Source organism: Dermacentor silvarum, chromosome 7 (genome assembly GCF_013339745.2).
Source record: "Dermacentor silvarum isolate Dsil-2018 chromosome 7, BIME_Dsil_1.4, whole genome shotgun sequence".
In the NCBI taxonomy this organism is placed as follows: domain Eukaryota; kingdom Metazoa; phylum Arthropoda; class Arachnida; order Ixodida; family Ixodidae; genus Dermacentor; species Dermacentor silvarum.
This window is the reverse complement of record NC_051160.1, coordinates 185,315,775-185,337,879: the sequence shown is the minus strand read 5'-3', so window position 1 is coordinate 185,337,879 and position 22,105 is coordinate 185,315,775.

Here is a 22,105-nt window from a genome sequence, read left to right as displayed (position 1 = left end):
AGTTTCGAGTTTTCAGTTATTATGCTGACGGAAACTTGGTACCGTACTGATGCAGATGTAATACAGATTGAGGAATATAGTTTCATCAGTGTTAACAGGGAGAAAAGAAGAGGAGGTGGCGTCTGCCTGTACGTTAAAAATGGTATTGGTTACGAGTGTATCACCGATTGGTCAGTCTGTTCAACGGACATCGAAATACTTTCCGTAAGGTGCGGGAAATTAGTATTCGCTGTAGTGTACAGGCCACCGGACGGAAATATAAACAGTTTCTTAAAATTTTTAGAAAAGTATTTCTCATTTATTAACGAGCTACAATACACATTAGTCATGGGTGGTGACTTAAATGTCGACATGTTAGAGAACACAAATAAGCGATCCGAGTTATCTGCTCTTTTAGCTTCAAATTACCTTTCTAATGTGATTTCAACCCCGACCAGAATTACGCCGACAAGTGCAACACTCATAGATTTGTTTTTAACAAACGCTCCGCCTGACGAGATACATTCTGGTGTTCTTGATATGACAATCAGCGATCACTTACCTATATACCTTGTTTTGGCTCGGAATCGCAAACAAAAGGTCAAAGCTTTGCCACAGGTTAAATTTCAACAAATTAATCCACGTTCACTTTTATCTTTCCGAGAAGAAATTAGCTCTGTAATCTGGGAAGATGTGTTGTCCTTATCCTCGCCCGATCTAGCATACAACCGTTTTATGGAGATCGTGTGCTCAGTTTATCAGAAACACTTTCCTTATAAAACTATTAAAAAACTTAAGCGTGCCCGTAAGCCATGGATAAATGCCTCCATACTCAAAATGATTAAAGAAAAAAATAGGCTTTTTAATGTCTTTCTAATACGGCGCGACTCAGTTGCTTTCACCACTTTCAAGAAGTATCGAAATAACTTGAACAAAATTCAGAGGCAAGCGAGACATAATTATTATTTCACAATGTTTGATGGCGTGATAAACGTGAAAGAAATGTGGAATAAGCTGAACGCTGTAATATCTGCAAGGCAACACGCGAATGTTATTGATGAACTCGAAATAGGCAACGAATTATACAAAGGTAAAGAATTGGCTGACAAATTCAATAAGCACTTCACTACACTAGTTGAAAGCACACATGATGACGACGCTCTCACCTACCTACCCCCTCCCATACAGAATTCCCTATTCGCCACACCAACTAATGAATACGAGGTAATAAATGTGTTTAGATGCTTTAAGGTGAGCAAGAGTGAGGACATAGATGGTTTAAAACTACAACCCATAAATTTTGTTATCGACCTACTCAGTCCATACTTAACACACATATATAATCTCTCCTTAAGTACCGGTACCTTTCCACAGCGTATGAAGACTGCCAAGATAACTGTAATACATAAGAAAGGTGAAAAAAATAATTTGAGTAACTATAGGCCGATTTCTATATTACCAATATTCTCAAAGGGACTAGAGAAAATTTTATTTACTAGATTGTCAAAATTTTTTGAAGAACACTCAGTTATAACGCCTTCACAGTATGGATTTAGACCTGGTCTTTCGACACAAAGCGCGTTACTATATCAAAAAGAACTCATCCTAAACAATATCGAGGCAAAAAGAATAACTTTAGGAATTTACGTAGATTTTTCAAAGGCCTTCGATACCATAAATCATGTAACGTTACTACAAAAACTGAGTTGCTACGGAATTCGTGGTGTTGTACTAGAATTTATTAAAAGCTACTTGACCAATCGATACCAAAGTGTGTCCATAAACAAAGAACTGTCGGAGCTAGAAAAAATTAGATATGGTGTACCTCAGGGCAGCATACTCGGTCCACTTCTGTTTATTATTTTCATAAATGATATTGTAAGTATAGATACCTCAGCACAATACGTAATTTATGCAGACGATACGAGTTTATTTTTTACAGGAACGAATGCCGACACCATCATAGCATCAGCAAATGACACATTAAACAGACTACACACTTGGACAGTAAAGAATTCACTCTGTATTAACTGTGCTAAAACAAAAGCTGTTCTTTTTCGGGCCAAATCTACATCATGCAAAACGCTTAATTCCCTAAGTATAAATAATCTTAGAATAGAAATTTCGTCATCTGCAAAGACACTGGGAGTTGTGTTTCACGAGTATATGTCTTGGGAACACCACACAGACTACATAAGAAATAAACTGAGTAAAACCGTAGGTATCCTGCGAAAATGTCAGCGCATACTGCCAATGCCACAAAAGCTTATGCTATATAACGCTCTTTTCTCTCCTCATTTGCGTTACTGCCATCTAGTTTGGGCTACCGGTACGAAGAACTCCTTGCACAACTTAATCACATTGCAAAAAAATGCCTTGCGTTGCATTGCAGGTTTGCCGTACACTGCGCACACGTCCGAATTATTTGCTAAGTTCAATGTTTTAAAAGTTACAACCCTATACGAATATCACCTCTTGACAGCTTTTAGGTCCGAATTAATTCAGAAAGGCAGCCACATTCGCACTTTAGCAAATTTAACTCTTAATCCCTCCTCACGCTTAACCAGACACACCAACCATTGGTATATCCCCCGGCCGCGAACAAATTATGGACTGCAACTATTGCAGTATTGTCTTCCGAGCACACTAAATAAGTTTAAACTAACAGATGAAAGTTTACGCACGTTATCAAAAAACGCTATTTTAATTATGATATCCCGAACTCTTTGTGCTTAAAACATGAAAACTATTTTGCATTAGTTTGTATGAGCCTGAAAAGGAAAAAAAAAATTGCTTTGAAATTGTTCTCCGGGTGCTTGTTTCCGTTGCTGTCGTTGTAAACAGGGGGTGGCGGGGCTAGTCAAGCTGCTAAAGAGCAGCTTTTTTCCCGCTATCCTCACCATTTATGTACATTTTTTTTCTGTATTGGTGTGCCAAAAAATGGTGAAATAAAGCCAATATCAATATCAATTTTAACAAAAATATTTTATTTGCAATGGGGATGTTTGCCTAGCAGCACTCGATCTAGTGTTTCAACGGTAGACCGAAACAAGTTAAGAGAGAGAGAGAAAACATTTATTGAGCTCAAAATGAGGCGACGGACGGGGTGGTTCCCTGGTTTCGGGACCCATATACGGCCAAATGCTCCTGGCCCCTAGCCGCCAGCGCAAGCTGGATCGACAGGGCGGGGCTGGACCGTAAGGTCTCCTACCGCTCATGGGGTGGGGTAGTGGGGGACGGAGGTGGGATCGGGGGTATAGGGGAAACAAGTCAAAGGGAGCTATGGCGAAGCGGGCGAGCAAGCGTCACTTGTCTCCTTCTTCCTTCACCAGCACCGTGGCCCACTGACTTCGGTACAATTACTCCCCACCGAAAGAGGAGCCATCCTGTCGACCTTGGGGCAGGAGAAGACAGGGGGGTCGTGGCACTGCTTGAGGCGGGAGACGTGGACAATTTCCTGGCCGCGACTACGCTGGTCGGAAGACGCGCCCATCGACTTAATGAGGTAGTTGACTGCGGATGTTTGTCGCAGTACCCGAGAGGGACCGTGGTACTTGGAATGCAGCATGGAGGAAAGGCCCGGTGGAGTAGACGGCACGCGCAACCAGACCAGCGAGCCGGGAGCAAAGGATGTAGCCGTAGTGGATGCATCGTGGCGATGCTTTTGGCGCCACTGGTCCTGGGATGTGAACGAGCGAGCCAGCTAGCGAGATTCTTCGGCATATGCAGCCGCTCTGGAAACAGTCGTCGACTCCGAAGCATAGGGCCGGTAGGGTAGAATTGTGTCCATTGTGCATGAAGGTTGGTGTCCGTAAAGAAGAAAGAAAGGTGAAAATCCAGTAGTGCTTTGCGTGGCAGTATTGTATGCGTATGTTACGAAAGGCAGAATCCGATCCCAATTCGAGTGGTCAGATGAAACATACATGGCCAACGTGTCGCCAAGGGTGCGATTAAAACGCTCTGTCATGCCATTAGTTTGGGGATGGTATGCCGTGGTAGTGCGGTGAATGATGCGACACTCCTTTAGCAACGCTGTAATGACGTCAGAGAGGAAAACGCGACCGCGGTCGCTTAGCAATTCTCGAGGTGCTCCATGCGGTAATATCAGGTGCTGAAGGATAAAACTAGCAACGTCTTTTGCTGTGGCAGATGACAGGGCTGAAGTTTCTGCGTACCGCGTAAGGTGGTCGATAGCAACAATAACCCAGCGGTTGCCGCTGGGAGTGCTCGGAAGCGGACCGTATAGGTCAACGCCTACGCGGTCGAACGCTCGAGCGGGGCATGGTACATGGTAAAGGCTGCAAGGGTCCGGCAGCATGTTTAGGTGGCGTCTTGCGGCGTTGGCACAGGGGGCAAGACCGTACATACTGACAAACGAAACGGTACAAACCGCGCAAGTAGTACCGAACCTGGAGGCGAGAGTATGTCTTCAATACCCCAGCGTGGATTGTGGGTCATCGTGGAAAGTGGCGCAGATGTCGGAGTGAAGGTGTCGGGGAATAACAAGCAACCACTTGCGGCCGCTGAAGTTGTAGTTGCGGCGGTAAAGCAGGTTATCCCGAATAATAAAGTGCGTGGCTTGGCGACGGAGCGTCCGAGAGATCGGCGCTGGCGACCGGCTAGACAGGAAATCTAGAAGCGAACAGATCCATGGGTCCTTGCGCTGCTCTCATGGCATGTTGGAAATGGTGAGGGCGAAGGCACCGCAGGCGGAAACAGACGAGCAGATAGGATCAGGTGACAGGGGTGACCGGGAAAGAGCGTCTGCGCCGGAATATTTTCGGCCTGAGCGGTAAACAACACGGATGTCGCATTCTTGTTGGCGTAATGCCGAACGAGCAAGCCGACCAGTTGGATCTTTGAGTGACGGCAACCAGCATAGCGCATGATGGTCCGTCACGATGTCAGAAGGGCGCCCATACACGTAAGGTCTGAATTTTGCGCTAGCCCAAATAATAGCCAGATATTCCTTTTCAGTAACGGAGTAGTTCGCCTCAGCTTTGGTAAGGGTGCGGCTGGCATATGCTACGACGTACTCATCGAAGCCATTCTTGCGCTGTGCAAGAACAGCGCCTAGTCCGACACCACTAGCGTCCGTGTGAATTTCAGTTGGAGCAGAGGGATCGAAGTGGTGCAGTACTGGCGGTGAAGTGAGAAGGCGGCGCAGTTCTTGAAATGCGTCGTCACATGCCGGGGACCAGTCCGGTAGCTCAGAACGGCCGGTAAGAAGCGCGGTCAAGGGGGCGATTATGGAGGCAAAATTGCGGACGAAGCGCCGGAAATATGAGCATAAGCCGATGAAGCTGCGAAGCTCTTTCAGGGTAGTTGGTTTGGGGAACGCGTACACGGCACTAAGTTTCGTAGGGGCCGGGAGGATACTGTCTTTTGAGACCACATGACCGAGAATAGTAAGCTTGCCAGCGCCGAAATGGCATTTCTTCAAATTTAGCTGCAGTCCTGCAGCGGCGAGGCACGGAAGGACTTGCTCAAGGCGGCTGAGGTGCGACGCAAAGTCGGTAGAAAAAACTACAATGTCATCTAAGTAACACAGGCACGTGTTGCACTTCAGGCCTCGGAGAGTGGTGTCCATCATTCGTTCAAAAGTGGCAGGCGCGTTGCAGAGGCCGAAGGGCATGACCGTGAATTAATATAGGCCATCAGGTGTTAAAAAGGCTGTCTTTTGGCGATCGGCCTTTGCCATCTGCACTTGCCAGTGCCCGGAGCGTAGATCCAGCGAAGAAAAGAATTCCGCGCCCTGTAGGCTGTCCAAGGCATCGTCGATGCGTGGCAGAGGATAGACATCTTTGCGCGTTATGCGGTTAAGGCGGCGATAGTGGACGCAGAACCTTATGGAGCCGTCTTTCTTTTTAACGAGGACAAGCGGAGATGCCCAGGGTCTGTTAGAGGGCTGGATGATGCCACGCTGCAGCATATCGTCAACCTGCTGGTCGATGATCCGGCGTTCAGCGCCCGACACACGATACGGACGCTGGCGCAAAGGATGTCGATGTATGACCGGTGTCCATATGGTGAACGACTGCTGACGCTCGACCGAAGGACGGTTGGCCAATGTCGAATGAGGCCCGAAAACGCTGGAGGAGCTTGATAATTTCCGCATGCTGGACAGGTGGGAGTGCCGAGTCGACGGAATGAGCGAAGACGTCCACATGGGCATCGGTCGCGCCAGGAGGAGTGACGGCGCAAAGTGGAAGGGATGCCGCATCTTCAAACATGGTAGCCTGGAGGACGCAGTCAAAATATTGAGAGCTCCCCAGGCACTCGCCGCGGAGTATGGATGAAGGGCAAGCCGAAGGATTGCACACGTAAAGGGTCGCAGAACCGCCGCAAAAAGTGACCATAACAAAAGGAAGCAGAAGGTTCCGACGGCTCGCACAAGAGGCTGACGGCGTAAACAAAAGAGATGAGTTCGCGACAGAGTCACACGACACAGGGACCAGAGCGGCTGAGAAAGGTGCAATGTCGATGTCCGAGGCAGCAACAACTTTAGTATAATGGTGGTCGTCAGGGTCAATGCACGGCACTGATAACGTAAGTTCGGCACGAGCGCAGTCGACAACAGCTTGATTTACAGATAGGAAATTGCATCCAAGAATGACGTCGTGCGAGGAGCGGGATAGGACGACAAATTCGACAACATACAAAACGCCTTCAATGACGACCCGAGCTGTGCATGATGCTGAAGGCTGAATGCAATGCGAGGTTACCGTACGCAGCGATAGATAGGTAAGTGGAGTGGTCACTTTGTTCAAATTGCGGCAAAACTTTTCACTAATAACAGAAACGGCGGCTCCGGTGTCAATAAGTGCATGTACGGTGACGCCATCTACGGACAGTTCAATTTCGTTCGCAGGAGAAAAATGAGGCCTTGAAATGTTCGACGTAAACGCAGTTCTTGCCTCGGGAACTGCGACTGTTAGTTTTCCTCGTGGGCTGGACTGAGTCGACGAACCATGGGGGAAAGGGATCAACGACGTGGGGAGGGCAACCGGCGTGAATCGAAGGGGCGGCGACTAGAAGACGAGTTCGGAGGAAGATTAGACACATCATGACGTGGAAGTTGAGCAGGCATGTAGCCGGAGGCGCTCCCACTGTCAGGGAAACGGTAGTGGCGACGGCGGCAGAATCGCCCTACGTGGCCCGGGAAACCACAGGAATAGCATACTGGCCGGTTATCAGGAGTGCACTACGGGTTGACGACAGGGGCTCCAGCGGTCGAGTAAAGAACGGGAACCGGACGGGAAGGTGGTGGCGGTACATGGAAAGTTCCGGAGGTCGGGTAGGCGTCAGGAGCCGGACTAACATAAGGCCGGGCGACAACGTTGGCGTACGTCAGTAGTCCAACAACGGGTTGCGGATGAGGGGTAGGTGGTAGAGCCTCAGCAACTTGCGTTTGAAGCACCTGACGAAGCGAAGGAGCCAAGGATGTCACCGGCTCAGGAGGGCTAGTTGCCAGAGACAGTTGCCGCGCGACTTCCTGGCGGATGAACTGCTTTATTTGCGGCATTAAAGCAGAAATGTCGGCAGCGTCGCGGCTGAAGTCCAAGGGAGCGAGATCCGCGGTATCCTGCTGAGCAGCACAACGTGTTGCGGCACGCTGCTTGCGCAGCTCGTCGTACTGCTGACAGAGCTGAATTACCTCGGCTACCGTCTGGGGACTCTTGGCGACGAGCATCTGGAAGGCGTGGTCATCGATGCCTTTCATGGTGTGCTTGATCTTGTCAGCTTCGTCCATGGATGAGTTGACGCGCCGGCAGAGCGAGAACACGTCTTCAACGTAGCTGGTAAAGCTCTCGTCATTGCGTTGAGCCCGACCACGCAATCGCTTCACAGCACGAAGGCGGCGAATGGCGGGACGGCGGAAGACCTCAGTCAAAGTTCTCGTGAAAGCGGACCAGGTGGTAAAAGTTGATTCATGATTTCTGAACCACAGGTTCGCCACGCCCGTCAAATAAAAGCCTACATTAGTGAGCTTATCGCGGTTGGCCCACTTATTATATGCGCTTACACGGTCGTATTCGGTGAGCCAGTCCTCGACGTCGAGGTCGTCTGCTCCGCTAATTATAGGAGGATCGCGCTGCCGGATGACGCCAGGGCAGACAATGGTCGGGGGTACGGGAGCAGCAGTCTGGAACGGTCCGGGATCATTCATCGTAGGAGCTGGTGGTAGCGTCCGACTGCGGAGTTCCAGGATGTGGAAGAGAAACCCAGCGCCTCCACCAGATGCAATGGGGATGTTTGCCTAGCAGCACTCGATCTAGAGTTTCAACGGTAGACAGAAACAAGTCAAAGGGAGCTATGGCGAAGCGCGCGAGGAAGCGTCACTTGTATTCTTCCTTCACCAGCACCGTGGCCCACTGCCTTCAGTACAGATTTCAAGTTGGGGGTGCGGCTCTTACACGGATTTGTACGGGAAGAATCTTCCTTCGTCTAATTGTCTTACGCTTCGCTATCACACATACTACTTCGCCTTTCCGGCGATACTGCAGCCTCCTTTTTTTTCTGAGTCCTAGTAAAATCTCTGTGGTGCATGACTGCTATTTAATCTGATATCGAGTGAATCCGGTTTGGCCTCACTTCGGTTACTAAGTTAATTATATGTATTTATGACCTCTGCATGCACATTGCGATGGTTCCGCTCCCAATAAATGTTGTAAATTATTATAGTTTTTTTTCATGAGGCGCTAGCATTACCTACTGGAAAAAGAAGCAATGCTGAGACACATATCATTCACGTGCATTTCGCACACGTTGATAAAAGACTCTGCCGAAGGGGTCACTGAAGTCTGCAGGTCTTTTTCAGTGTCAAAAAAGTGCGCAAGGCGATTTGTAGCGAGTTGAACATACAGCAACATATCCATTCTCTTGACATATATATAGGCTATCCACATGATTATAAATAAATATTAGTTGGCTACCTGTTTCTCTTTAAAATGCAATAAATATTTTGATGTGTACACATTGAAATAAAATGTGTCTACATCTCTACGCTTTGGCGGAAGTATTTTTTTCTCCGCAGAACTGGCGGGTGCGTCGAAGGAAACACCTGCCACATGTATTCGTTCGCGCATCGTGTTCACCCAAAATGGACAAAGCAACCTTCAACGAGGCCCTAAATATTAGCAATAACCTCCTCTGCTCGGTAGTAAGTGGCCAACAATACAATTTCTAGGTGAAGTTGTAAACAAGCAGCTGCCGCTCAGCATACAGAAGGCAATTAGTCGCAGTTTCGCACACAATCTTGCTGTTTGAAATGAAGCTTGACAAGTAAACTTTGGAAAAAATGTTTCCATCTAATTACACGAATATAATTTTATTGTAGTGTTCTATAAGTTTAAAGGCATATTATTTATGCGGTGACAGAGACAATTCATGTCGTTAGGACTTAGGTTGCCTGGCAATCGATTGCCTCACAGCCATTGGATGCGGTGAAAGCATATTCCATTATGCCTCTACATTCCTTGGCAATCGCAAGGCACAGGTTGGCATGGCCGCAACCAACTAACCACCATACGAACTTCCACTGAAAGGCACGTCCCAGGGTTCCATCCTGTCACCATTCCTGTTTAACATCGGGCTACGGAAGCTAGTCCTACAACTCGAGGATATACCGAATCTGGGCTGTGCCTTTTACGCGGATGACATTACACTATGGGCAACAAAGGGCTCCTGTGGAGAACGGCAAGATGTCCTGCAAAACGCGGTAGACAATATTCAAAGCTACCTTCAGCCGGCAGGTATTACCTGCGCCCCAAACAAATCGGAATACCTGCAGATAAGACCACCGCGCATCCAGTCCAACCGGCATCCCCACTTCACCTGACGATTACCGGACAAGGCATCAACAGAACCCCGGTAGCATGAATCCTGGGCATGCACATACAAGAAAAGAACAGCGTAAAGACGGCAATAGACAACTCAAACACACCGTAAAAAGTACTATAACCGTCATAGCTAGAATAGCAAGAAGTCAAGATGGAATGACAGAAGGCGAGACATTACGCCTCGGACAGGCCTTCGTCCTCACCCGAATCACCTTCGCTATGCCCTTCCAAGCTACACGCAAGACCGAAATAGAAAACATCGACAAGCTCATAAGAATCGCATACAAAGCTGCACTCCAACTTCCGAATTGCACGAGCACAGACAGGCTCTTGTCGATAGGCATATATAACACATATGAAGAACTGGCAGCCGCAACGGTAATCGCACAAAGAGAACAACTCAACACCATTCAACAGGGCAGAAAACTACTGCAATGACTGGGATACCCGCTCACCCCCCCCCCCCCCCCCCCCATACTGCGGAGACGACACACTGATCGTACCGATGCACCTACGGGCTCGCATCATCATGGAACCGGTCTCCAAGAACATGCATCCGCTATACAACCAAAAGCGCCGGCAAGGACGAGCACGAAAACTCCTCCAGAGAAGGAATGATCCTGATACTTCACCGACGCTAGCATTTACTCCACAACACCACAAGGCCCCAGAAAACCGGCATACGCAACGGCAATAGCTAACCAAAAGAAAGTGGTGGCCTGCGCATCTATACGCACCATATCAAGCGCCACCGCTGAGGCAGCAGACATAGCCCTCGCAATCAAAGAAGCAGAACGAAGAGGCCGCTCCGCATATATCCTGACGGATTCACAGGCCGTCTGTCGGTTATATATTAGAGGCATACTTCCCAGGTGCGTCACCGATATCCTGGGCCCCACGCTGACTGAGGACCATGGGATCGCCTGGTGCCCAGGGCGCACAGGCCTCGAAGGTAATGAGGAGGCCGACGGTGTAGCTCGCGCACTTGCTGGCCGAGCCACAGAAGACTCTTCGAGGCCCCTCACAAACCACCATGAAGATCCCATCACGAGCTGGCAGATTTTGGAGGACCAACGCCTGATTAGACGGAAGTACACTCCTCCACATCCCAAGTTAAGCAGCCAACAAGCCAGTGACTGGCGCCGCCTTCAAACCAACACTTACCTGCACATATCAAGGTTGCACGCAATGTTTCCAGAGGTATACACAACCAGTGTATGCCCCTGGTGCAACGACCACACAGCCACACTGACACACATTACATACCAGTGTACGGAACGCCCAACCGAGGCAGTATCCAGGCTGGTGAGCTCATCACAGACACTCACAACGTGGTCTTGGGAGGCACGACTTTCCGAGCTGGCACTGGCAAACCAACTGGCGACCTTGGACCGGGCCCGGCGAGCCGCCGCGGCCAGTGGGGCTCTGCAACAGGGCTCCACCCGAGAATAACCACACCAACCACTCTTCGTACAATAAAGTTTATTCTCTCTCTCTCTCTCCCCCAGGAAATGCGGCGCAAAAAGCGCCGCCCCATTTTTTCGTGCGGGTGCTCGCCGCGCGTCGCGCTTGTCGCTCGCGAAAAACGCGCAATGCCGTTCCAGCTTAAAGGGACACTAAAGAGAAACCGGAAGTTGAGCCTAAATGGTACATTATCCTTGCACGATCACAGCCATACCATTCGTACTGCAAACAGATGTTTAATAAGCGAGAAAATAGCGAAAAACTGAAGGATAGGTGCTGACGCCCCTTCGAATTTCCCGCACTACACGTTCGTGACGTCGGAGATTACAAATGCAGTCCGGTCGCGATTGGTCGATAGCGATTTATCGCTGTTAATAAAACACCAAATGAAATACACCTTAAACGTACATAAACAGCATTTGCCAACTTTTTAAACCGTTTCAAGCGAGGAAGTACAAGTTCAGCACAAAATTAAAAAAATAAGAAAAAAATGGCAGGGCAATACATGCGGCCGTGATAGTTTCGTAGTTTCGTTTTTGGTCAATGCAGCTATGGCATCGTTGCGCGCGCCTGTTCCGCTCTACGGTGTTTGGTTGCGTGTTGCGTGGCTCGAAAAACGTTGACTTCGCGGGAAACGGCAAGAAAATGCCTCGTGTGTGTAGTGTTGAGGGCTGTATAAATGGCCCAAGGCACTTGCTCAGGGGCAGCGGCAGTGTTGACTCGATTGTGTCCTTTCATGTGGTGTCGCACGGAGAGCCCCGGCTCCCCGGCGTTCGCAATGGCTCAGTGCTCTGCCGATGATAAAACGGCAAAAGAGCCAGAGAAACCGATGGTGTGCTCTCTGCATTTCTCGCCCTCGGATTATGTGTATAATCTCGCCCTCGGAAAGTATCTTGGCGTGCCCCAGAGGCCAGTCCTTTCTCGAGCAGCTGTTCCCTCAATGCAGCCTTCATCAAACCCCCTACCGGTGCCCCTGCAGCAGCAAACTGGCGGCTCGGTGAGTGCTGAATGTCATTAAATAAAGCCACGAAATAACCATACCGAGTACGTGCGCAACTTTCTACGCTTGTTCTGTCGGGAACATTGTCGCCTGGCGGACCGGACGCTTCGCCTTCCGTCGACGAAAACGAAGCTCTGTTTTCCGCCCACGCGGCCGGCGGCTCACCGCCATCGCACGCGGAACACCTACCGCTCCAGCACGGAGGATCATTTCGCGCTCCGTTTCACTGAATATCGCTGAAATGCAGTCCTGCTTCCCTGGCGAGCTCTTCGTTGCAAGGTTCAGCGGCAGCAACGGTATCCATCGCGGCGAACGCAAACGCAGCGACCATGCATGCAGCCATGATGCATCCAGCGCCTCGGCCGTTTACGCAAGCGGTGACGTATCATGGCGCATTCTGATTCGCTGAGAGCAATGAAATCTGTGGCGACACTGCTTCAGCGCCAAAACTGGGGTGAGAGAAATTGAGGAAGAGATATTTGGTCGTTGTTTACGAATTTCTCCGCTAATAATTCATATTTTTGCACCCAACAAAAACTGCATGCATTCCTGAAGGTCCCTCCTTTATTCCAGCTGAACTTCCTGTTTCTCTTTAGTGTCCCTTTAAGAAATATACTTCAAGGGTTCACACTTGAAACGGTCTGCGCTGGATGAATGAAAGAAGACGAAGAGGTGGGCAAGGGTAGAAGGGAGGAAGAAGTGAGATTAAATGGCGGAAGAACCGGTTCCATTTTTAATCATGTTATTCCATTTATCATTAGCTTATTGCCACTTGTACTAGTACGCCTACTTTTTATATATTTATTGTTCACTGAATCGTATTAGAGTGTATTCGCTTTAGTATATTTACCAAAATTGAACATTTGCTAAATTTATTCACTTAGCACGTATAAAAAATCGGCCCGACTCTTGGCCGATCCCCGTTAGTGGCTATGCGCCAAAGAAGATAATGTCATCATCATCATCATCATCCTGACACCCGTCTCACTGAGATTGTCTATTATATAGCCGTTCTAGATAGGAACGCTACATTTTGCCGCAGCCGCCAGCTTTAGAAGAGCTGACATGTGGGTGACGCTTTTCGTCGACCAGTCTGTTGTTTTCACCCGATACCAGGTACACGATAAGCCAGCGACGGACCTTGCTCGCAAAGCCAGTTCTACCGGGCTGATCAACGTGGTACTGCAAGAAGATGCAATCAGCCGCCAAGCCCTGGTGCAAGCAGGATCAGTGACAGTGAATATACAACTCCAGACATTGAGCGAGCTCATTCTTGAACTCATACGCCGGAAACTCCTGCTGCGAAGGTAAGCCCGGTCTTCACTGTTATAGAACAACAGCAAAGACAAATGATGCAACAAAGTGAAATAATGAGAACTTTGCTCCAGCCACTTAATCAAGAGAAACCAGCACGTAGTATTGTAGAGCCGGATGTTTTTGAAGCTGACTCACAAAGTACGCACTATTGGCTGTGGTTTTTCGAGTACGCGTGTGACGAAAATATGTGGCACTCTGACAACACAAAGATTTTTAATATGCGCCGCTATTTGGACGCTATGGCCAGAAAATGGTATGACGTGCAACTGCTGATGGGCGTCGCATGGACTCCTGCATTTTCCGGCAATTTTCAGGATACGTGCTTTCATTCATCGAAAATGTGGCTTCGACGGAATCGGGTGCTGGAAGCTGTGGAAGCGACGGAAGCTGTGACCCAGGGAGCGTGTCCCGGGCTCGTGAGGGCTCGTGACCGGCCGCACGCTCTCTTCGATAGCAAGTCGGTGTTGCCGCAGAATATCGATGACTGACGCATCCGACACAGTGAGAACTGCAGGAGCACTGAACAAGGAAAACAACAGCAATGAAATACATGTGGACATGATACAAGAGCATCAACAACTAGAAGCGGAGTGGACGAATGACGAGAGCAGGGGAAAGGCGCTAAACGTCCAGGAAAAATGGCACAAATAGAATAGCAGAGGAAAGACGGCTCAAATGCGTATAAAACCCACAGCGGAGTAGGCAGGTCAACAACGAAAAAGCCGGATCTACAAAATCTATTGCGGGAAACATGCCACATTATAGAAAACCGAGACTTCCGCATTCGCCAGTGGACAACACGAAGATCATTTACAGAGCAAAGGCTGGAGAACAACTCTCCAAATGGACATTGGTGGAAGTTACACATTCCATTGTCCGAGCTACCAAGTTTTCCCAAAAATAGTTCTATGGCAACATCCGGATTCAAGTGCCACATGTAGAGAGTATAATCATCGCAAGTACACCAAAGACATGCCGTACGACTTGCTCCTCAGGATCACGAGCATACAGCTTGGAGAGTTAATTTAAGAAGTTAAAGTAAATGTCAGGAGACCAGAGGGCATCAGCAAAGGCGTAATCTGCATCCCGCCAGGCACGAGCGAAGAACTACTACAAGGGCTACGAGTATCCGCAGATACATGATTCTCGCAGCACGCCTGCTGGGAAGATCTTCAGCAGCACCCATCTACTTCGACGAACTGCTAGTCCCATACAACAGCATATATAAATGCTGTGACTACCTCTCCAAACCGTACAGGAAATCCGTGCAATACTGCTGAACTTGCGGAGAAGTTTTAGCAGCTACAGCAGCGGAAGTGACGGTCGATACAACTTTCACCTCTCCTATCCAGGAACTCAGAAACAAATTTTGGAAGAAATCAAGCCTCAACTTATCGGAGACAATTCCCCCAAGGGCACCGATCCCCGACTGTACAAAAGCGAAGCAATGTCACCCTCCACAGCCCTTTCACGTTTCCTGAACTCCACGCGGCCCTTGCCAAATTGACCCGTAATACATCGCCAGGATATGACAAGGTGACCAGCAGGATCCTACGAAATCTCCCAAACAAGGCCCTAAATGGACTCGTCGACTACATGAATGACTGCTGGAAAAAAGGTGAGGTCCCGGCAAAATACAAGCACACAGAAGTCTTTATGATCCCAAAACCCAACGAGCAACTACAACTCAGCAACCTACAGCCCATCTCCCTTACTTCCTGCGCTAGAAAGCTCCTCGAACACATGGTTCATAATCACCTCACCACATATCTCGAAGACTCAGGACTCATGCCTGACACAATGTTTGGCTTCCAACAGCTCCTCTAAGCACAAGATATACTTCTACAACTCAAGGAAGACATCTTGGACTACCTAGAACGCCACCGAAAATCTCAATTTTAGCAATAGATGTAAAAGGAACCTTCGATAATGTGAATCATGACGCAATCCTCCAAAATCTTTAAGAGTCAAACTGCGGAATCCGGAACTACCAATCCGTACAGGATTTCCCCCAAAATTGCACGGCTACGGTGGATATCGGCAACATTCGAAGCAGCAAATTCGACATGTCCAACAAAGGCACTCCACAAGGGTCAGTTAGTTAACCTTTGCTATTCAATCTCGCCATGATTAAGCTCCTGAAACAACTCAATGACATTGAAGGTTTAAGCCTGTAATATACTCTAACGATATAACGTTATGGACAAACGCGTCCACAACCGGCCAACAGCAAACTACCCTCGAAGGTGCAATCGATCGGATAGAACACTACCTCTCAAGATGCAGTCTCTAGTGCGCCCCCAAAAAATTAGAGCTGCTTATACTCAAGGCAAGGACAACGGGAAGACCACCAGCCTACGCGGCCCGAGATCCCAACGTCACACTCCATGGAATTGACATCCCTCAAGTTGGCTCCATCCACGTCCATGGCCTCACGCTACATAAAGACGGTTCTGGTGCAGCCATACTTCCAAAGCTTCATAAGACCCTAATACAACAAACTCATCTCATTAGGCGTATACCTCCCAAAGAAGATGACTTAAAGAGAAAGAAACCATCTAAATAACCAAAGCACTCCTTATAAGCCGCATCACATATGGCACCCCGTATCTACTCGCTCGTGGTGTCGTGCGTGTTTCTTTCGTGTGTCCTCGTTTTTTCGCGCGTTTATAAAAACGACTAAAAGCTACTCCTCAAGAAATGTGAAATTAAAAAATTGAGAATCGTCATTAGAAAAGCAATCAAGAGCACACTAGGATTTACCAGTACGACCTCAACCACGACACCCCTTAAACTTTGCCTCCATAACACATGGAAAGAAATGAGTGAAGCGCACAGGGCCAGCCAGCTCGAACGCCTTAAGCTGACTCAAACAGGCAGAGCGGTACTTCGCAAACTCGCATGCAGCGAAAAGTTCATAGCAGACTCAGATACGAAAGCCCGATTTCCGCTACTTCTCCGTGACTCTACATGCCACACACCACAAAGACTGAAGAGAAGCAAGAGTTCCAGCGCTAAGGAAGAAATACTCAAAGAACCCCAACACGAGATACACATATGCGGCAAAATACCCAGGTAGAAGAGCATACGAAGTTACCGTGACCAACAACCAAGGAAATGAGCTAGTCGCTGCCACCATACCGTCCAGAAATCCAGAAACGGCGGAGGAAGTGGCCATCGTCCTCGGCATCGTTGCATTCAAGGATGGCATGTAGAGACCTACAATAAGTCAGAATTTCTGCCGCAGCAGTGAATATTCTAAAAGAAATAACAAGACGCCAACAACTACCTGAAACCTACGTCGCATGGACCCCAGGCCACGGACACCTGGAAGTACACGAAGCAGCACATGCTGTCGCTCGAGAGCATACCAGGCGGGATTTTATGCCGCAAGGGCTCCGGAAAATTACGAGGGTGGCGGCCACTCCCATAAACTAGGAAGCAGTATTGCACCATAATCGACAGGAAAGAAGACAATATCCTCTATCGCATCCAAAATTAAGCAAGGAAGAAGGCACCGCCCTCCGCAGAGTGCAAACGAATACGTATGTCCATGGAATTATCGTGCACCGGATGCACCCCACCAAATTATCATACCTATGCCGATACTGTGATGTACCAGACAACCTCCAGCACATGGTGTTGGTGTGCGCATACGATGAGAAAAACAGTCAAGTTGAAGCCTCAGAACCGCTACAAGCCATCATAGAAACGTGGGAGGCAATGCTAACGGTACATAGCCTAAAAGATCTGCGAAGTCTGGTGGACCAGGCCAGGGCTGCGGCATTAGCTAACGGCTTTCTGGATTGAGAGAACCGCCCACCTAGGGCGAAGAAAGAACACTTTCTTGCTGTTTCGCCAATCGCACATGTTCCCATTTTCTGTCTCCGCTTTGAAGCGTTGCCAATATTAATGTCTTAATATCACGCACAATCTTCTATATAGGTTGGTGCACACGTAAAGGTGGCGTTCATTGCGAGTGTGAACACGCCACTAACTGTGTAAGAGTTCACCGTCGATGCAGAGCAGAATCGTGCTAGAGGCGCCTCCAGAGCTGAGAAGCGCCAGGAAGGAAAATATAGCCTATGTAACGAAATACAGGAGATACAGAGACAGCACCCGTTCCTGCGCCAGCTGTTCTATTATCTTCCTCATCGTCTTCGCTCCGTCCGCGACTGCAGTCCGAGCGCCCGCGGCCAAGTTCACTTCATCTTTACACTCGAGCACGCTGCAAGTTTCCGGGTCGCTTCGAATCACGCAACTTGTCCAGGTATTGAAGTCTTCATTTGTGAGCCGTCCAGCCACGCAACCAGCTTCTCTGGCGGGCGGCACTCGCTGTTGCGCGCTGGTCGCAGGTCTCGCCGACGATTACCCCGCTGCTCATTGTTGTCAATTTGAGCCGAAGTTGAGGGGATTCTCATAAAGGGTGTTGCTTAGATTACTGCGAGTGGTGCGACTGCTACAAGGCATCTCCGCTTCTCCTCAAGCCACAGAAAGAGTTTCAGATCCTCAGCCGCCACAGATTCTGTGGCGGCTGAGGGCTCTACTCGCTTTCGCTGTTGCTGAACCATTGCTTTTCGGTCGAGACCTTCGAGAACTATTAGGCGCAGCTGATGCTCGGGGATGTAGGGGACGCGCAGGCTTATTTAAGGAAGCTGGCCGGAATCAGCAATCAGAGCTGCACTCCCTTTAAACCAGGACCCCAACTTGATGCCTGCATAGTTTTCCCACACCTTGGCACCACCTCGAAATGGATCCGTAACAACCAGCCGTATGGTGCTGTCTGGCCAGGCATGGCGTGCCGCGAGAGCGTTGGCTGCTTGTACCCACAGAATAGGGTCATTCGGAGATCCGTGGAACTCCAGTAGTTCCAAAGCAGCCGGTGATGATAAGGCTGCTAGCGGGATACCGGAGGTGGTCGAAACGATGTAGTCTAGTTACTGCGATAGCAACGAGACGGCTCGCATGACGTCCGTCAAGCTGCAGGCTGAGCCGCCCATGGAGCCAGGGGTGAAATCGGCGCACCCTGAGGCGGCGACAGCGGCCGCAGTTAGGGCCAGCCGGACCAGTGGCCAAGGGAGTGTGAGCGGTATCAGTTAAGCCAGGACTGAAAGCGGCTGCGGGAGGCTGTGGTAGAACGCCCGCCTCAGCTGCGGGAGGCTGTGGGTTCGATTCCCACCGCCGCCGGGCACCCACTGGTTCAAAAGGGTACAAGCGTGCCCGGGCCTGGCGTTCGGCTTCCTTCAGGTGGGATACGCTTGAGAAAGGAGCCTGCGCCCTGAATTCCCGTCGAAACCAACGTGAGCACGGAAATAAGGTGGTGTCTGGGCCGCTCCCATGGCGGTCATTTCCCATGTGGCGCCCCAAGCACCTATTTAGGTGAGGGCACCTGCGGGTTGAGGTCAAACACCCCTTTCCAAGCGTTCAGGTCCCATAATGGCCGAGCACCAGGCCGGGAGCGCGCTTGTACCTATTTTACCGGTAGGTACCCGGCGGCAGCACTTGCCTCCCACAGCCGCGGCGGATGCTCGTCTACAAGGCCGTCTGTGGTTGGACAAGAGGCGCTCAGAGACAACAGCTGAAATCTCTATTGGGCCCTCTTTCGAGATGTGGACCCCCACGACAGCCGAGCACCAGGCCAGGGGACATCTCTACCCATGAGAAAAACCGGTGGGTTCCCGGCGGCACCGGGATTTGAACTCGGTACCTCCCGCATACAAGGCGGATGCTCTACCGCTAGGCCATCGCTGCGGTTACTCACTGCAGCCGGAAGCATGGTCAGGGGAGCCTAAAAGGCATCCCTAGCTGGCTCACAAGGTGATGATGTCATGGGGCAATGATCATGGGCAGGGGATGCGTGGATGGTGTTCCCCAGCCGCAGGAGGAACCTATGACGGCGAGGATCTATATCTAAGGCAGCGTGGACGACATGCCTTGGCAGATTAGAGGTCTAGGTAGTCCCAGGTGCGGCATCCATAACCAGGGAAGTGCTGACGGCGTTCCCTCGCCGGAAGGACCCAGGACGGCATGATGTTGCGTTCTCCGCAGTACTGTGCTTATGGCTGGAGTGCCTTCAGACTGGGCTTTCGTCAACTGCGCCATTGTAACGGAATAACGGAAACGCAGAAGCCGCATTTGTTCCTGGGCCAGCTGTTCTATTATCTCCGTCTTCGTCTTCGCTCTGTCCGCGCCCGGAGTCCGCGCGGCCGCGGCCAAGTTCACTTGGTCTTCACTCCTAATAAAAGACTGAGCCCTTGAGAGGAAGACAAAATACGACTAAAAATCCGCGCGTTCGCCTTCGGCGCCCAAGCTCAGGAGCTGTCACAATTGCGATGGTGAAACCACAATTTACCTTGAATCTGAAGTTCTTGCGAATGAACGGCTCTTTTATTTGTGTTAGAACATCTCGAGAAAGGAAATAATGTCAGAAATGCACTTACCGTTGCCTACGGACTGCTGAGATTTAGTCTTTTCACTCTTCTAAGTGGTGAGGCCGCTATGAAGACCGGTGGAATTTAATGGCCTCACCAGCTTCAGTTAAGTTTCAGTGCATTCATATTTTTTCTGGCGCTAACTACAGTAGGCCGATTTAAGTACAGCAGGACGCTAAGTACAGTAGTACAGTGCTTTGAATACTGTGGTATGACCTAACAATAAACCAGTTAGTAGTTCGTGCTTCCGTGTGTCACTTCGTGACCACTTCAAATTCAGTGTTCGTTTCAGCACTGTCGCGTCCTAATGTTATTAGCGCAAGAAAAAAAATGAATGCCCACCAAATAGCCCAAAGCATAGCTCTTCTAGGTTTTAGTGATTGACTGTGCACCGAAAATCGCATGTTTGTTCGGATTAGTTTCCACATTGTATTTCAGCAACGCAAAACAGAAGAATTGACAGAACATATTCAACTGACGTAACCAGCAGCTGTACGTGCTGCGCCGTGCCCATAGGTCAACGGTCAGAACTGATCCTGCACCTTTAATTTTTAATTGATATAAAGTGATAATAATAAAATGATAATGACTACTTCAATTTTTGTTTTGATGTAAAGGCAGATATAAATAACAACCATGTTTGTTTATCATACATTTATTTTGTTAGTGGGTGGTAGATATATATCAGTGCTACCATTAGGTTTGTTTATTTATATATTCACCTAAAGCTCATTAGATCCTCAAAAAACGGATGAACATGATGGGCGAATCGGCTGTCATGTCTAGCAGAGAACGTTTCATGAAGACAATTTGACGCACATATGAGGCCGACTACAAAGACAGTGGTGAATAATTTGCTCTGAATTACCAAGCATCTATGAAGAGCTTTGATAATTGACATGAAAGAATCGGCTCTTTGCCTGAACATTTGAAAAGGGGGATATACTTACTACGACAGTAGTAAAACGTTTTCTCCTCTGCATCTAAAACAGAAACAAGGAAGGAGCTACATTTGACATTATAATATACTCGTTAAAGAGTTTTCTCTGGAAAGCAGAGGTCATAAAAAGCCATTAACCTCCCTCACCATAGAGGAGTTAAGTATTTTTATCACCGACAAAAGAACTCCAACTTCAAATACGCGAAAACCCTTCTTTGTACACTGTTTTTTTATTATTTGCTGTATTTTGTGGTTAACATTAATAAACTCCAGTCGGTCACTTCAACAAACCTGATAACCCCAAGGTTGCTTTGGGACTTTCATCCTGAACAATCAATTATTTTTCTTCAATATCGATCATTGAAGACACACATACACGAAATCTTTACACACACACACGAAATACACGAAACAGCGGGGCTGTTTAAGATTATAGTTAGGCCGTAGAGCGTTATCAGAAAACTGCGCCTGCCTCTCCAAAATTGCTTTTGTAGAGGACGTTATTTCTCATCACATACGATGATAATCCCCGTTTGAAAACTCTCGTAACATGAACGGGGTCTCCTTACAGGTGCCTGATGAGTAGAAGCATCTCGGCGTCAGACTGTTGATGTTTCGCCATCTCAGATATGATCATGGCTCCAAGAAACGGGAAGTTGTGTCCATCTTCCACAGCAGCAGATTCGACCGGTTCAAGTGACAAGCAATCAGCATCACTCTACTTGCGACCAGATTTGTACACGACCGTTATATCGTATTCCTGCAGCCTCAGACTCCATCTTGCAAGTCGCCCAGAAGGATCCTTCATGCTTGCGAGCCAGAACAACGAGTGACGGCCGCTGAATGCTCGGACCGGTCTACCGTATAAGTACGGTCGGAATTTTTCTTTGGCCTATATTACTGCAAGAAATTCTTTTTTCGTTGCTGAGTAGTTAGTTTGAGCCCTCGAAAGAGTGTGGCTAGCGTATCCAATCACACTTTGCTCTCCGTTTTGCAACTGGACAAGGACGGCACCAAGTCCGAAATTGCTTGCATCCACGTTTCCGCTTCGTCATCAAAGTACGCAAGAACCGAATGGTCTTGAAGTCGGCGTAGTAGCTCATTGAATGCATCTTCTTGTTCAAGTAGCGAA